We start from the raw sequence: 742 nt of genomic DNA, 5'->3' as shown, positions 1-742 counted from the left end.
GAGAGGTCGAGTACGCCGGTTACGACTAGGGGGTGCTCTCGGGTCGTGATAATTCTTTTGTTGAACACTCTGTATGCCTTGCTTGTCGATGAATAACCGACAAATACACCCTCATCACTTCTAGTATCAAATTTCCCTAGGTCATCCTTTCCATTGTTCAACACAAAGCACTTGTAACCAAAAGGTTTGAAGTGTGCAATGAAGGGTTTTTTGTTGTTCAACAGCTCATATGGGGACTTCTTGATAACAGATCTGATGAGATACCTATTAGTCACATAACATGCAGTATTGACAGTTTCAGCCCAGAAATTCATAGCAAGCCCTAAGTCAATCAGCATAGTTCTGGCAATCTCCACCAAGGTTCTGTTCTTTCTTTCAACAACTCCATTTTGTTGAGGAGTTCTTGGTGCTTAGAAGTTGTGGTTTATTACATGTTCTGCACAAAAGCCTTCTAGCTGAGAGTTTTCAAACTCTGTGCTATGATTTGATCTGACATTGGCTATTTTGCAGTTCAGCTTCACTTGAATAGCTTTGGCAAAGGTGATCAAGATTGCAGCTGTCTCATTTTTAGTGCGCAGAAACAAGTTTCACGTAAACCTGGAAAAGTCATCAATAATGACAAGAATATATTTCTTACCTCCCCTGCTTTGAATTCTGATAGGTCCACATAAGTCCATGTGAAGAAGCCCCGGAGGTCTTGATGTACTGATACCCTTCTTGGTCTTGAATGATGACTTAGTTT

Source organism: Solanum tuberosum, unplaced genomic scaffold (genome assembly GCF_000226075.1).
Source record: "Solanum tuberosum cultivar DM 1-3 516 R44 unplaced genomic scaffold, SolTub_3.0 scf00889, whole genome shotgun sequence".
Taxonomy (NCBI): Eukaryota; Viridiplantae; Streptophyta; class Magnoliopsida; order Solanales; family Solanaceae; genus Solanum; species Solanum tuberosum.
Note: the sequence above shows the minus strand (reverse complement) of the source record.